Below are 17,851 nucleotides of genomic sequence, written 5' to 3'. Positions count from 1 at the left end.
CTGATGAGTGCTGACTGCCAATAAATTAATGTCATCATCAGTATCCACTATTTAAAAATCCGATCTCAAGAAACTGGAGAGCTGAAGTCAGGAGCACTTTTGCTTTAGGATTAGATGCCAGCATAAATGGCATAGAAGTCCACAGTCATCTTTAACACCAGTTCCAGGGCATCTAATGCTCTTTTCTGGTGACAGTATGCAGCAGACACAAACATGATGACACACACACATAAATTCAGTCAAACACACAAAACACGAAAATAAACAAGTCTTTTTTTTAAAAAAAGAAAAAGAAGTAGATTTTTAAAAATCTGTGCAACAGGCAACTTACTATTTGTTTATGACTTAGGAGACATCATTACCATAAGAATTTGCAAATCTTTTCTTTAATTTAAAATATTATTGTTATTAGCATTGCATACCTGATTTATCTTTTTTATGAAAGTAAGGCTAGGTTCAAATGTTGAATTCTTTTTGTAATATGAAATAATCACAAAATTTACGGGAGATAAAAGTGAAGTTCTGGGCAGTTGGTAGAGCTATAGAAGAACAAAACTTTAAAGGAGCTTCCTTATCTTGTGTGGGGTACTGACTTACTTTTCAAACTACAAAATAAAGCCAGAGTCCATCATTTGGTTAGTAGAGAAACATCACAGGAAGGATGAGGCATTCCTAAGGACAACTTTGTAGACAGTCATATTTTTGCTTAGTGACATTATTTATAACTGAGGAATCAACTTTAAAAGGGAAAACTATAAACAAACAAATAATTGTGGAAACTTACCTTCACCATATCAGTTGTAGAACTTTTTCAGGTGCTATAAGGATATAACAGTTCTTGAACAATGCATTAGAGTAGATCATCATGGGAATACTGCTCACATGAAATTAAAGCTTGGAAAAGTTCAATTCCCACAAGTTATGGGATGCACACATATGTCACACAGCAGGTGCATACATGTTCTCACAGATTCAAGTAAAAAAATGTAGTGAAAAACACTAAGAGAATAACTCAACTATCTTTTGTATTAGCAAAACCAGCATAAATAAAATTGCATTATATTGCTAGGTTGGGTGGTGCACAAACCTAAACCTAGCAGGAAGTAATGTAAACTGAAATCCCATGGAACACTACTATTAACACAGCAGACACATTCTAAAATTATCAACATTTTATGAAGTGTTGTCCAAGATGTTAAAACTGTTTAGATAAATGCTGATTAATCTGCTTTGCTGATCAGTTTGCCCATTTTTTTAATTTGTTGTTTTGTTTTTTCTTTGAAGTAATAAAGAACCTTACACATTCTCCTCTTAGATTTTGGCAAGAAATCATTGGTCTTCATATATTTTGTGAATAAAATATATGTCTGCATAAATATTTTAAAATGTAACCTTATCTAGCAATTTATAAGGACTGTTAATTGGAAATAATCCTAGAAAGCATCCAATGTAAATGCAAAAATTGTGATTTATTTTTTATGTAACTGGTATATGTTTTCCGTTCCAGAACTGAAGTAGAAGCAGGAAGAAAATTAGTTTCAACGGAAAGTAATGTACATAAGAAAGTCCTATATGTTTCTAAAAGGACAGATTTCATCTCTTCTGTGTTTAAACAATGTCACAATAGCACTTTCATGTTATATTAACTGTTTTTACAAATTAACAAATAAGCACTAAATTACACCAAATCAGTATTTTTCTAATATAGTTTGAAAAATACTGTTTTACTTAACCTTTCAAATCATCTGATAGTATTGATAATCATATAAACTTATACCTGATTACCTGTGGATGGATTAAATTGATTATATTTATTTCAGTAATAATAAATTCAATAAATCAAGACACACAAATGCAATACCTACTGATACTACTAATACCCACATTAGATGTGAGTCTTCATATTGCACGGCACACTTACCCAATATAAGATAATATTCAAGCAAATAATACATTAATGTTTTGAAAATAGTAGAATTTCTAAGGACTTAGCTAAAATATTCCAATTAAGCCCACTGAAGCTTTCACAGTCTGTGTATAGCAAATTAGTCATTTTTTTTTTTTATATATTCAGGAAAGAAAGTCACTGTACCTTATTTACCTTATAAACTAAATACTCTGTGACTATAGATATATGGGTTTACAAAGAGTTTAACCTGAAGTTTTTGCAGTGCCACTTCAGTCAACTTGTTCAGTGCTTTTCCTGGTTAAATTCTTTACAGTATCCAAAGTGGAAAATAACAGATGGAAGAAATACATCTTTCTTCAAAGCCACAGGGAGACTATCATAAACTGAGAAAATGTTGGTTAAAAAAAACCAAAATACCACACAATTCATCAAACTTCTTTCTTTTTAAAACTTTTTGATCTCTAAGTGTATGCTTTAATAGTTTCCCTAAGGGTTCCAATGATTCTCAATTCACACTTTGTTTGGTGGGTCATTCCATATGTTTATGGATCTCTGTATAATGAAAAGTTTCTTGACATCTGTTTTACATTTTTTCTAAAGCCATTTGTGACACATTCTTTTGTTGATGTGGTAATGGCAAAGTATGAACTGGAGTATGTTATGCTTTCAATATACAAACACCATAAAAAACATATTTGTTTTTCTAAGTTTCAAGTTTTGATGCTTATACAACTTTTCCTTCTCCTGTTATCACTGTTATTCTTCCTCCCTGTCTCTCTAGTAGATGGCTTCTTATTCATCTTTAAAGCCAAATGCTTCCACATGACCATGTGTCTATTCCTGTATATTTTAGAAGTCAATGTCTTGATAATTATATCTTCTTTTTCACAGTGACATTTCCCCTTGTTTCCTAACGGCTTTAATTAACCAACTGTGCTCTTATTACTCCAGTTTCGCTAAGGATAAAAATATTTCTTGACCCTAGTTTCCCTTCTCGCTGTAGCTCCAGTCCATAATGTTTCGGTGTCATTTAGAGTCATGGAAATTATTCTGTGTATCCTGACCTCAATTTAACTAATCCCTTTCTTAAATTTACAAAGTTAGTCCATGAGATTGTTTTCTTATGAAGGTAATGCATAATTTCTACATTCTTCAGTCTAGTCGAAAAACTACCAGTTTTTACTGTATTTTAATATTAGTAGTAGCTTTGAGCTATTTGAATTCTCCCTTGGCATTTTTGAAATGTTGCCTTCTTGAGCTTGAGTTTTATCTAAACTAGGTTCCTGTTCTGAAGCCTGAAGTTTTATTCGTTACTCCACTTTTCTGTAATCAACACTTCTGCCAGAAACACCCCAAGTCAGAAAGAAGTCATGGATTTCATTGTCAGTCTACTGTGGCACACAGAGCATACCAGTGTGTGGGAAAGGCTATTTATACCACAGGGAAGCATGTGGCAGAAAGGCCAGAGCCTAGCCAATTATGATACTTCACTCACGCTTTTCTATTACCTGTTCCAACCAGGTGGGCATCATCTATTAAAGTATTGGATCATATATTTTAATACACACATTAGTTTTGGAGATAATTCACCTTGATGACTCCAGGAACATTATATAAGCTAGAATTTAAAAACAGAAATTCAGCCTACTAATAGTAAATTATCAAACTTATTCTGTTCTAAATAGTTTTGAGTCAATAACACAAATAGATACTTACAACCACATGTCAATAGAATTTTTTAATTCCTGGATGGATAGTTTGACTGATTGATTCCAAAGGATCAGCTTGTACTGTTGATGAAACAGAAAACCTCTGGCTAACTTTTTGCAAGCTGGAGACACACAAAATTCTACATCAATGAGACAGATCTTTAAATTGACTATCAATAAAGTTACAATAGCTACTGTTTTCATATGTACTCATACTGAGATACTAGAAAGTAACTTTGTTCAAAAGATTGCACAAAAGTTAGAGTAACAGGAATGAAGAGGTAACAGAGGAAATTGTAAGGGAGAATCCACTTAAATTCATAAAATTATTTTGTTTATTTTCTTTCAGGATATGTGGCATATGCAAATGTCTGCACATGTGTTTGCATGCAAATACTCATATATTAATGTATAGGTAACCACAAAGCTTCTTTCTCTGTGCATCTCACTTATGTTTAGATAGTGTCTCTCAGCTAAATCTGAAGCTCTGTGTTTCAGCTTGATTGCCTACCCAGTAAGCCCCAGTATTACCAGCGGTAGCATGTCTTTAAGTTTACTGTAAAGGGAAATGGGTTAGTCATGTCTTCACTATAACATCAATTTATACAAAATCGAAATGATGAAGTTAATGTCCATAGAGTAGATTGTGGCTGAGGTGTCATTATACCTACTGATGATAGTAGTTCTTGGCCCTTGTAAAGATATAGTTATATAGCTATAGTTGTAGACTGTCAGTCCTTGTCTCCTCCACCACTGGGCATGGTCTCTTTGGGGTACAGAACACATGGAGTTTTACTGTGGTTATTCCATGCCTCTACCGGGATGGGCAGCAGGCTGTAGCAGCACTGAGACACCACTCTAGGTGTGGAAAGCGCCATCTTATGTGTGGGAAGGCCAGAGCTTGTTCAGGGATCTAGACCTGTGAAGAGGCCAGGGCCAATGGGGTTCTCAGACACTTGGACATCCAGGTGCCACTGAGAGTTGCAGAAGAACTGAGAATGGAGCCATGGGCCTACAAGCTGGGGACAACATCTGACCTGGAACGGGGAAAGGGGGAGCTCTGGTTTGAACCGTGATTGTCCTTAGCCTGGCAGAGGCAGGCTTGGTGGCAGCTATGGTGGGGATGCAGAGAGGCCTTCTATGGGGGAATTAAATTGCAGCTCTGTAGGTGAATGCCTTCTCCATGAGTCCCCATGGTGGATCTTGATGAAAGAGACAGTCCGAGGTTCTAAGCAGTTTAATGGTTGTTCATTTCTGGAAAATGAATGCATAAACCAAACCCACTTCTCAGGGTAGACCTGAGATTAAATACCTTTTGCAGGGAGGAATATCTGGGAAGGGAAGCTTATTGGCACAGCCCTCCAGGTTTCTAGGTACCTCATTAGCATGGAGAACTCTGTTTTAGAACTATATGACCATAGGACACATTTGTTTATATGAAGAGTGTGGCTAGTGTTCTAGGCCAGGAGTCTGGCAGGGTGGAGAGAATCACGTAAGTTTGAGGTGTGTGTGCACAGGATCTTTGGGTATCAACCTGCTCTACCTTACCAAACGTCCTGTCATGGCTTTACATCCCACAGTAGACTATTACTGAAAACTACCACCAACCAAAGGAGAGCTGTGGAGCCAAGGACTATCTGATCCATCTACTTACAACATAATTCCATCACCTAATGCAGAAGATGCAGACGCCCTTGTCATATCAGGTTTATATCCCAGTAATAGTGACCTTAACTCAGGTCCTTGTACTTGCTCAAAAGACATTTCACCCACATCAGTGTAGGTCAAAGCACTGGCATTATTTAAAATAGGAAAATGGAAGTAATGAAGTTTAATAGTATCATTACTAATAAATTTATGAGTATCACTACAGGAAGGAACTTGGGTATCCACAAAGTAGCACGTGACATAGTTCTCCAACATAACTAAAGGCACAGGTGGCCCATCTTTAATTTTGGCTCAAAAGACAGAATCTCTGAAGGAAGCAGACTGTCAAAAGTGGCCACATTTAGGAGCTCTGAGGTCAATTAAGAGACTCTGGCTCAAAGAATAGGGTGGAGTAAAATGGAGAAAAACTCAAGACAATTTTGGGCCTGTATATGCATATGCAAATACATACCACACATATGACCTTCCATGCCCACATACTTGCAATACATACATACATAGGAAAAAAAATTTAAAAGGTTTTGTTGTTGCTGCTGAGACAGTGAGAAAAGTAAATCTTTAAGGATGAAAGGACACTTAAAATTACTCAAGAGCCTCAGAGAGAATTTGAAAGATAGGGTTATAGCGAAACATTTCCATGATGAAAACAAACAAACAAACAAACAAACAAAAAACTGGACACAATTTTGCCAGAAATTACAGCATGGAAGATACTTCATTATTGGATTGGTCAGTGTGCACTTATTCTTAGTAGTGCTTTAAATAATTGAATAAAGAAGATTTCTCTTTCAAGACAAAAGAAAAACAATCATCATTGTAGCCAAGAATTAATTGCTCAGTACGAACACTGATTCCTACAAGAAAGGATGTGATATGTAAATCAGTTAAAAGAGATTGTAATAATTTAATTAATGTTTTTCTAAGAATAATTGTTTAAAATCAAATATATACTTAACAAAGTAACTTAATCAACTAGTTAATGAATATTAACTAGTTAGTCTACCAACTGTTAGTCTACCATAAATAGAGCCATCTTTCATAGTTATTTTACAGCTGTCCATTTGTGGCATGGTAGCATTTTTGAAATCATACCCTAGTTGTTTGGGCAGCAGTGTGGATTCCAATGAGAGGAAAGGTAGAGGAGGAGTGGGAGAAAGCCAGCAATGTTGCTTGTTGGAAGACTCAGAGGTACTGCCTGGACACACAAAATCTATACAGTTATCTGCCCTCTACTGATTACTGTAGAACAAAAGATACTTTATAAGTCACATGGCATGAGTATTGGCATCACTCATAGCATTCAGTGCTAGGACAAGAATTCCAAACCATCTTGGTTTCCTTGCTAGAAAGATCTTCTGGATACCAGTGTTTTCAGGTTTTCACAGTGTACCTGGGAAAAACCATTATTCATTCAATTAGCATTTATTTCAATTTCCCTATGCTAGCCTACTTTCATGTCTGTTTGACCACACCAGGATCATAATAATGAAAAGGTGGTTTCAAGGTCATTGGGGGTAAGCTTGATCTTCTTTGGCAGCAGTTCAGTCCAGTAGCAAACACCAAATATGACTCAGTAGTTGCAACCAGTCCTCTAGGCAGGTAGATACCAGGCACAAACCAGCAGCTACGGTTCAGTCCTTTCAGCAGCTACAGTTCAGTCCTTTCACCAAGAAGATACAAGGCAGCTGTAGTTCAATCCTGATGAAATTCACCCACTGACCTTAAGTGAGCCAACAGAAAAGGGAAGCTGCTGCTGGAACCACAGGAGCAGTTCTTGGGTGAGTTTCTCTCAGTGTTAAAGTTGTCCAAAGTTGAGCTTAGCTATGTAAGGTGAAACAATACATGCCTGTTGTTAGTGAAGAATAATGAGGTGTCACAAGCCAAACCAATGCTCGCTTCTCATCTCCCACTGTCTGTGGGGTTGTCATATTTGCACTCCTTCGTCAAGAGTCCTTTCACATGTCTGCTATATCCACACATGCTTTCACCTGTGTCTGCTTCAGGAAAAGAGTCGTTTATGGGTTTGCTTTAGCAAGACATCCCTTTACCTGTATGCCCCAGCAAAAACACGATTTGGTGTAAGGAACTTTCCAGAGAACTAGATGTTTCCACTTCAGATTTAATCAAGGGAAAATTCACCAATATTCAGATTGTTCGGGCTGTTCAAACCGTTTTATTTTTTTGTTTATATTTTGTTTTCTTCCTTTATTTATTTATTTATTTATTTACTTATTTATTTATTTTTTGAGACAGGATTTCTCTGTGTAGTTCTGGCTGTCTTGGAACTCTGCTATGTAGACCAGCCTGGACTTGAACAGAGAGAAATCAATGTGCTTCTGAGATTAAAGGGTGCTCACAAATATTAAAAAAACTAAGTCTCTGATTTTAATCTTGCCTAAATATATTTCTGCCTTTAATAAGATTAAAAGAAATAGAAATTCAGTCTTGTTTTTATTGACAGTTATTTCCTTTAAAGGAAATATTTTGTTGAAAAATAAGTAACTTAGTAGGAAATTAGTATTAATCTATAAATTATGTTGTCGGGAGAGTAAATTAATCAAATATATGACCTGAAAGGTAAGTCTACAAATTTCTACCCAATTTTCTAGAGATAAAAGAGATTAGAAATCTCCATAGTAACAAAATTTGATATCACTTTAAAGAATGTTTGCATTGTTTAGAAAATTAAAAACAAACAAACCAAAACAGAACTGAGGTAAAAACACAGAACAGATGGCTCTTTCTTAAATGTTGCTTCAATTTTGGATCCTTTTTCTAAGGATTGATATGCATTAAGACTTAACTCTGTACTACTTTGTTTAGTTCCTTCTCATATATGAGCAACAGACCCTATCTGATTTAAATTGACCACATTTTTAGTACTATAAAATATTTACATAATATTTATATCTCTCTTCAACTATCTGCCTCAAGGCATGGCTATTATACATGTTCTATAACTGTAAATATTTGAATTATGTCATAGAGGTCTGTTATCAGAAACTACTTTTGTCCAAGACATTTCTACCTCTGTAATAGATTTCTATGTACTATCTACAATAACATTTGTGATTTTTGGTCTATATTCTTGTATCACTATTTATTTTATTGTGTTAAAATAATTATAATTAAATTGGGGCATAAAAAGAAAGAGGAAAAAAAGAAAATAATAATAAATTTGAACAGATTTTGAGTGTAAATATTTTAACTAAAAAACAGAATTTGAATCATCTTTCTGCTGTGAATTTATAACAGTATTTAAATACTAAAAGATGGATGAGTCTTATGCTGTTGTACATAGGTTTGGAGAAATTTAAGTTTTAGGTTTTAAAAATTCAATATGACTGCTTTTATGCCTCATATTTCATTTTCTGTAAAAGTTTGAAATCATTGTCCAAGAACAATAGTAAAGTAAGAAAGTCATCATTACTTTTATCATTGTTGAAAAAAAAATTTATTGAGCTCATATAATAAATAAAATTTATTATATACATAGCTCACATGTATAATTTTATTTGTTACAATGCGAGCTTTTTGAATTGCAAAATAGTCTATACCATCTTTTAAATGTATTCTTTGTACAAGTCCCAATACTCTAATTATTTAATGTATACATTCATTTCTACTGTCCATCTTTCTAATCTTAAATCTTGAGTTCTTATTGACCAAAAATCTTGATTCTATTTTTCTTGTATTTTTGAGGATCTACATACTTTCCTTAAAAAAAATAGAGTTGATTTTTTTTTTATTTCTTGTTGAATTGTAAACAATTTTCACTGAAAATAGAATTTATTCATATAATATATTCAGATCACAGTTTGTCCTACTCCAAGTTATTCCAGTTGTTAACTATCTTTGCTCCTGTACAGATAGATCCACATGCATTTTTTTCTCTCCTTAGAAAACAAGCACACATAAAAGGAATAATTTTATAATAAAATAAAATACAGTAAGAAAACAAAGACAAAGAATCTAAGTGGAATAGGACATCAAACCAACATGGGCATATGTTTATCTTACTATTCTAAGTATATATTAATACTAGATTACAAAATAAGAATAATCAACATAGGACCCAGTGAGGAATATTGCTTATTTCCTAAAGTAGAATTCTAATTAGAAAATAATCAAGGATAAAATGTAATTTTCAATTGCTGCAATAAGTAAGAATAAGGCAAGTTGAATATCAATGAAGATTTGTCTAGAAAGCAAAGTTCACATTAACAAAAATATTCATTTCAATACTTTGATGAGTTCTCTGAGTTAATGAATGTGAAAAACTTCCCATAAAATTAGTCTCATTTTAAAAATTGTTAATATTATGCCGTAGGCTAGTTACAATGTAATAATTAAAATGACTCAGTAAAAACTGAGTAAAAGGAAAATATTGAAAACCTAGATATCATTAAGAATTCATTCTAGAAATCAATATAAAAAATAAGTGATTGACTGGTTAGCTACATACTCTCATTACATATGCTGAAATTACCTAAAGACAACATATTTAAAAGGATTATCCAGGAAGAGTTACCTAGGATTTTCCTTAAGTTTCCACATTTCCTTAGCTATACATGAAAAGGCCTTCCTGGTGTATCTACAGCTCTTGTTCTAGAATACATGAATATGTAGAAACTGAGCTGTTACAGTAAGTTGGGGAAATAGCACAGTTGGTAACATGTTTAACAGTGAAGCCTGAGCACTTGAGTTCCATATCCCCAATTCATGCAAAAATGTTGGGCAGAGTGACACATTCTAGTCACCCCAGCCAAAAGGATGTACAGAAAAGTAGAGGCTGGGGTTTGCTGACCAGATAGTCTAGATATAACAAAGAAGTTCGAGGGCAGTAAGAGTCCCTGTCTCAAAAATAATATTAACCCAAGTTAATACAGTACCTATGGAGGAAAAAAAGAAACACTGTTAATTACACATTTCCAGGTAAGTATGCACAAACATGGGCATGATTCATATACCACCTCCCCATACACACAGGGGCTCCTATAGGTTAGTGTTGCCCCTCTCTAATACAGAACATATGTTGGCTGTCTATCTCTGTCAGTACTTTAGAATATCGTTCTCTTTGGATGTAAGAAAGTATAGATAACTGTATTAGAGAGCATCCTTTACCTGTGAACCTATATATTTAAAGTGAGAAAATAAATGGGTGAAAGATTAATTTTGACTCATAGAGTTAAAATTTCAGTTCATGGTTTCTTAATCACAATGACCAGGGTTGTTTTTGTTTTTGTTTTTGTTTTTAAGACAGTCATTATTGCTAGCTATACATAAGAGATGAAGTTATAAAATCATGGCAACTGGGTAATGAAAAAAATAATTATTCCTGGAGTTTTGATAATTTCATTAAGGCTAAATTCCATATGGTGTGATGTATCTCTGCTCTATTTGTCTCAATCTTATCAAAGTTTTCCCAGCCCGTATTATCTGCAAGGACTAGGAAGCAAACCTAAAATGTATGCAAGCCCTTTGATGCTTGTACAAGCAAAACTGTAACATATCTTAACATAATATGACTGCTGAAACTTAATTGAGATAATAGAAGATTTGATTTTCCAGGGAGAGAGAGAGACATAGAGAAACAGACAAAGGGAGAGAAAGAAACAAAGAGAGAGATACCAAGAGAAATACAGACAGAGAAAGACACACAGAATATGAATGCTAAGTTGCTAAGTAAGGCAACAAAGAGAAAGTGACTATCTTCAAGACAAATACAGAGGTCCTACAAGACATCACACTTTCAAAAAACCTTGATTGGAGCTTCTTTTCCACAGAATGAAGAAATTATTAACTAATATTAACTTAACATGGCTATAGCATTTTTTTTCTAAAAGCAGTAGCAAAAGAATATCCTGAAACTATGCAATTAGATCAAGCATATTGCTGAGCAAATATAATCTTGATCTATCTGAGTGATATGGGACGTAAACAGCAGGGTTCCACTGCATTGCAAGTGCTGAACTGGAAAGCTGTCTTGACTGAATTAATAATTAGAACTACAAAGGTAGAGACTTTGATAAATTAAAAAAGGTACAATGCCCAAAGTATACTGTGAGTCTTCACAACTGAGAAGGGAATAGGAACTCCACAGGTATATCAACAGAGTAAACTAATTTGGACCCTTGGGGCTTTCAGAGTCTGAACAAACAACAAAAGAACATATACAGGCTGGACCTAGGCTGCCCCACACATATGTGGCAGATTTATAGCTTTGCCTTCAGGTGAGTCCTGAACAACTGAAATGCAGGCTATCCCAAAAGTTCTATATGAGATATATTCTACTAGATGGGCTGCCTTGTCTGGCCTCAGTGAAAGGAAACACCTAGCCTCACAGAGACTTAATGTTGAAAAATGGAATATCTTTGATTTTATTATGCATTAATCAAAAACCAGATATGTACAAGTTATATTAATAATTTAATTTTATTACTTTATTTAACTACTTTACATTCTGTTCACTGTCCCTAGCTGATCATCCTCTCTCCCATAATACTTCTGGCATCCCCCCTCTCCCTTTCTCCTCCTGGGGACCTCCTGGGTATCTTAGAAATGTAAGATAAGTGCTTGGTTTGTTTGTTTGTTTGTTTGTTTGTGTTATTGTTTTCTTTTTGAGTCNTAAGTGCTATGATAATTTGGAACATTTTAATATGGAAGAGAGCACCAAAATTTTTATCGCGATAATGATAGAGAAAATGAGTCTAACAACATACCAGTATTTATAGGCTGAAGAATAAATCTATCAAATCAAAACTGATAAAACTTAGTATTCATAATTCTTTTAATATCTTAGATTAATTTTATTGCAACAAACAAGTGTCTGTTAATAAAAAAGTGCATTTCTATTTTAAAGATATTTTTATTTGAACATTTTTTTTTGGAAAAAATAAAATATATTCTAACTATATTTCACCTCCTGCTAAACCTCCCTGTTCTTTCCCAGCTGAGTATAACAAAATGTCAATTGGTGTCATGCTAATACTACAGTCTTTTATCAGAACAATAGTCCTTTATCAGAACAGTAGTTTTATACATATATCATCAAGTGTTTGGCTACATAAGCAGCATTGAGTATGGTCTCATGGAGTGGGCCTTAACATAAATCAGATATTGATTCATGATTGCCATAAAGATTGTGCCATTCAGGGGTCAATCTATCTTACAGGCAGGTCACTCTTACATAGAGAATTGATAGCTGCCTTTCTACTTTGGTGTCATATAAAGTACTTCCCAGTACCATATGAATCCAAATCGGTGAAGCCTCTAGGTATGCACCAGCTTGATGTCTTTGTATTTACTCAGTTGTAGAATTGTTGTGTATTTCCACTGAATGAGAAAATCCAATAGATATTTATGGACACTCAAAGTAATGGACTGGAATAACAGTATACAAAATCAAGAGGGAAGGAAGTGGGGGGGGGGCTGGTGTGGAATAAAGTGACCATCTCTAGGGTTGTATGGAGTCCTAACTCAGTCGAATATGTTTATACATATAAGAAAGGCAATCTAAATGCAGTCACCAAATAACAGGGCCCTCAATGGTCACCTATTGTCACAAAATGGAGCATACAATGCCAAAAATTGGTTATATGTGGTCAAATTGATTCCATGGTAACACTCAAACCAACCCTGGCTTTTGGCAGGATTATTAGTGACTCTCTACAAACAGATCATAAGGCACCAATGCTGAAGACAGCACCTATTCTTGATATTTTTATTTGCAGCTACTTCACATTATTCATGAATTTACAGAACATCTTACGGTTTTGGTAATTGTGTTACCATTTTAACGTATATAATATCATGCTGAAGTTAACAGTAGAAGGTTATGGTCGTGATTTCTAGAGAAAAAAGATATGAAGGAACTTGAAAATTATAGTTTTGACTAGAATAAAAGTTGGTTGCTGATTTTAATGTTTTAATCTAATAAGAATATTTAACATTGAAGGTAGCTTAAACCACTTTATAAGATTCTTCTAAATACTAGACAAGAATACCTAACCAGCTTTCTATCCTCAATGTCTGATTGAAATAATGTAATATGAGTAGTTTTTTAAATATTAAGAAAATTGTATTTACTATAAAATATCATTATACATAAATTTTTGTAGGATACATATGACCAACAGAAAATTATTATATAATGAACAACAGGTTTTTGTGAGAAATAGCATGAAGCCATGCTCCTCTGAAAAAAAAACAGAAATATTAGTCAAACTACTTTTTCATTTACCATTTGTCTAAGCACAAATTAGCAATTATAAGGTTGTATAGAATTAAAGAGAACTCAATGATTTTCTGGTTACTTGATTGATTTTCTAATACATCACTTCTAATTTTAATTTTCACATATAAATTATGATGTGTGATAGAAAGTCACACTAAATTTGTCTTTAAGCCTATGAAAAAATATTACAAAAATATAATAAGACAGAAAGATGAAGATATACTATCATCCTCTTATTTTAATAATAATTACATTGTTTTAATAAAGAAGGATTTGTGTGAAAATTAGGATAGATGAATATTTGCAGAATAAAAATAAAATATATTAGAAATCTTTTGTAAGTTATGAAGATCTAAGTACATTATTTAAGGTATGTAAAGGATGAAAATTACAGATAATGTTTATGGGATTAAAGTTTCTACGGTCTAAGATCAGCAATTACAAAAACTAGCCAAAATGCATGTGAATCAATATTTATTTAGAAGTATCTGACTATTTAAACATTAAACAGTAGCTAAAAGAAAAAAAATTCAAGAATTAAATATACTACTACTGTGATGTTATTTTAAAAGATGACTAAGAATTGGTTTAAATCATGTCATATTTCATAAATACCATAATTTATTATTACAATATAGTAGCAATTTTATAAGTAACTGCTTTAGGAGACAGTATTATTCTGATATTTACCTTAATATAAGAAACTAAGTCTGCTGATTGTGAAAGTGTTTGATTTCTTGGTAAATACTTTTAAATTTATAAATTAAAATATTATAGTGTTTTTATTAGTTGATATGCGCAAATTCATCTGAAATGTCCAATCCATATATTAATCAAAAATCTCTCTTTTTCATATGTACAAATGAAATAAATTGTACTCTATCATGACAATGGTATTTTTGTATACAAACATATTAGGGATTGAGGTCATTATCATTTTCTGAACTTTCACAAACTTACTTCTTGGCTGTTCATATTAAACTAATTTTTGCTCCAAGGAATGTTAAAAGATAGGATGAGTCAATATAGGATTTTTCTAAGTTAATAAATTTTGTATCTTTAAGGTATATTAACTGTATAAAACAGTGTTTATTATGACATTTTAATATGTAATGGACTTTGATCACAATTATCTTTCTATTACCTGTTTTTAGCTTTTTTTTTCTGTCCTCATGAGACTCTTCCTAATCTCTAAGATGTATTTCATTCAACACGATAGATTCAGTATACAACCATTGCAGAACAGCAAAAGTAAAGTAGTTAACATGATTAAAAGCATCTCACATACTCTCTATTTGGGGATTAAGAACACTTACCCAGTCTCTTAGCATATTTCAAGAACAATGCAAATCAACATTAATTGTATTCATGATATCTATCACAGATTTTGTGAGCTTTTATTATGTAGCTATTTTTAATCCTTTGCCAACATTTTCTCATTGCATCCCCAAATAGTCCATCCTTTGAGAATGACAACTTCCATTGTCCCCTTTCTTTACAACTTGAAGAACACAATAAAGTTAATGAACCATATCTTGAAAAATATTCTAATCTTCCTATCCAGGTCTGGGAAATGACATTGGCAAGGGTGTTTTCAGCAGTAACTTATAATGGCCCTGGAGCTAAACTTTAAATGAAACACTTTGGAAATGTATACCTTATAACATGGTGATTTTTCAAAATTACAGAGGTATACAACAAAAAAATAAGACTCTGGTAGCAGGACAGAAATAGAGAAAGAGTTTACACTATAATCTAATAAGAATTCTTGTGCAGAATTTAATAGGGTTCATAAGACATACCCAACAACTAAGAATAAATTCATTTTAAATTCAAATATTAGGGTTGGTTTGTGTTTTTGTCATTGTTATCTTGTCATTTTAAAACTAATGTTGACTCTATGTGCATTCGTTATATTGTATGTTCTTATTGAGATAATTTTGTTATAAAATTCATAAATATTTAATGAACTTATATATAGAACCACACTGTGTGACATGCTAGGTGTGTGTGTGTGTGTGTGTGTGTGTGTGTGTGTGTGTGTAAATAAAATCATTACATTGTTTCTACTTTGGATAATGTGGCAGGACTTATAGTTGCCCAAACATTGCTAATGAATTCATGATATTAACTACAGATGGGTACAATATCAAATCCTGACTTCCTACAATCACATCTACAGTTACATCTCTAATGAAAATCAATTTTAATTTTACTTTCAGTCTATCACTTCCCATCGTACTATTCTTCCACTATCCTCCCAATTTTTATCAATGATTACATCTTCCTTACCATTTTATATTCTAGGGTATTGATTATGTTCTCATTCTTCAAGTTTGATTATCATTTTTGATACAGGCAAGGGAGATTCTAATAATATTTTCTTTAAGAATTACTGCCTTCTCTTCTATCTGTTGTTGATTGTGTGCCATCACAGGTGTAGAATTAGAAGGCTTTAGAATAATCACAAAGATCCTACTCTATGTAGCATGAATTTAGATATTGTCATTTTCTCAGGGAACCTGACATATTCCACAAATTTCACAAAATGTTGAGGGTCATGCTGCATTTAATAAATGCTGATATATGGTCAAAGCTATTATTATATGAGAATGTATCTCAAACAGCCTCTAACAAGTAAAAGTGTCTATGCTTTCTATACTGTTATTAATACTTATTTTCAAATCTCAACTGTGGAAAAACTGTTTAAATTTCATCTCTGGTACCTTTTGTGTAGGACACAGTGTCCTTTCTACCCAGTGCTGTTATAATCAGCAGCCACATCGCCAGCAGATGGGATGCTGAGAGATTAATCATCAGTTTAGTTACACATTAGGTGAAGCACTGCATTAACTTTAACATCTGCTTCTCTCCACAATTTCCGTAGTGAGCTGTGCTAAGGTGTCTGAAGCCTGCTAATCAGCTTCTACTCATCACTTCTCATAATGCTTGGTTCAGTGGGGCACACCTTGCCTAGCTCCCTGTGGTCAAGTGCTTTTCTGCAGCACTGATCAAGATAATTCTGAGACCTAACAGATGAACCAAACTGAGTTCTTGTTTGTCTATATGAACACTAAACTTTTCAAAATGCTCTTATCTGATTTGTTGAATTGAGAAAAACTGACTTTGGGATGATACACAGACATTTTTATATTTCCTTGATTATATAATTTTGTCAGGTATGTTATCTTGATTTGAACCAATATAACTTACTGTTTAATCTTTTAAATATTTTAAATTACCACACTTGCAAAAATTTACTTCCTTAATTATCTATTTTGTTGGCTGAAAATGAGAAATAATCCACAGAAGTTGTAAGTCAATCTGTAACACAACTAAGCAATTATGTATTACACTCACTTCTGAAGGATACATTTGTAGGTCCAAGAGCAAGATCTACATGGATGGTCCTCATTACACACTGCTATTTTTGCAAATGACCATCTGTATCATCACACAGCATGAATACACAGAGATCATTTCCTGATTTTTACATTTAGAAGGCATAATTCTATTCTTAGAGTTCTGCCCTCATTGTTTACTTACCTCCAAAAGGCCTGATTATAAACCAAAATATGGTTTTATGAGTCTCTTCAAACATAAATCTTTTTTTAACATGTAAAATTTCAAATATTGTACCCTCAAAGGATTTCCCTGAGATCTGTTATTATCCGAATAATAATGTGAACTGAGTTGTATTGTCAATTTGGTTAAAAATGTATGTTGAATCCATATCTATATGATGTGAATATATATGTATGTTATAAATGATGCTATATATTATAATATTATAAATAAATGCAAAATATAGATTTATTTACAAGTTTTTATCTTCTGACTCACCTTCTTCTGTCCAATTCAATCCCTCCTTTTCACAAAGAGCATTCCTCTGTTACCAAAAATCTTTCAAGTATATATATTCTATATATGTAAAAAAACATGATATTTGTGATTCGGGATGATTCTTATTCCATATAAACTGAGAATTCTTCCAGAATGCCTATTTTCCTTAAAATGACACAATTCTATTTTCTGTTTCTGAATAAAATTCTGTTGTGTATATATGCTATATTGTCTTCCTACCCACGCATTTACTGATGGACACTTAGGCTAAAATTGTTTTGGATTAACAAAGCATTGTGTATTGGAGTTCCTTAAACTGTGAACCAGAATGGTGTACTGAACTATAAAGTAGCTCAAAAATTCCAATTTCATTTGGCGACTGATTATGGGATGGATCCTCATGTGGGGTAGTCTCTGAATGGTCCATCCTTTCATCTTAGCTCCAAACTTTGTCTCTGTAACTCTTTCCATAGGCATTTTGTTCCC

This window comes from Mus pahari, chromosome 8, assembly GCF_900095145.1.
Source record: "Mus pahari chromosome 8, PAHARI_EIJ_v1.1, whole genome shotgun sequence".
Taxonomy (NCBI): domain Eukaryota; kingdom Metazoa; phylum Chordata; class Mammalia; order Rodentia; family Muridae; genus Mus; species Mus pahari.
This window is presented reverse-complemented; position numbering follows the sequence as displayed.